This window comes from Octopus bimaculoides, chromosome 25 (assembly GCF_001194135.2).
Source record: "Octopus bimaculoides isolate UCB-OBI-ISO-001 chromosome 25, ASM119413v2, whole genome shotgun sequence".
Classification (NCBI taxonomy): Eukaryota; Metazoa; Mollusca; class Cephalopoda; order Octopoda; family Octopodidae; genus Octopus; species Octopus bimaculoides.
Genome location: NC_069005.1, coordinates 15,806,437 through 15,806,867, shown reverse-complemented (window position 1 = coordinate 15,806,867; position 431 = coordinate 15,806,437). Strand labels below are relative to the sequence as shown.

Sequence of the window (431 nt, the reverse complement as noted above, 5' to 3'; positions counted from 1 at the left end):
TATATATATATATATATATATGTATGTGTGTGTCTATGTATATACATTTGCCTATGTATATACACATATATATATATGTATATATACTTGTCTCAGTCATTTGACTGCAGCCATACTGGAACACCATCTTTTAGTCGAGCAAATCGACCCCAGGACTTATTCTTTGTAAGCCTAGTACTTATTCTATCTGTCTCTTTTTGCTGAACTGCTAAGTTGCGGGGACTTAAACACACCAGCATTTGTGTCAAGCGATGTTGGTGGGGACAAACATACATACACACACATATATATATACACACATATATATATACACACATATATACAACGGGCTTCTTTCAGTTTCCATCTACCAAATTTACTCACAAAACTTTGGTCGGCCTAAGGCTGTAGTAGAAGACACTTGCCCAAGATGCCATGCAGTGGGACTGAAC

General features: G+C 36.7%; 1 protein-coding gene across 12 annotated transcripts in view; it reads left to right on the top strand.

The window, feature by feature from the left end:
• The window catches only part of LOC106877382 (RIMS-binding protein 2), an 888,511-nt gene that overhangs the window by 433,940 nt on the left and 454,140 nt on the right, over positions 1-431 (top strand). The gene's annotated exons all lie outside the window — the stretch shown is intronic.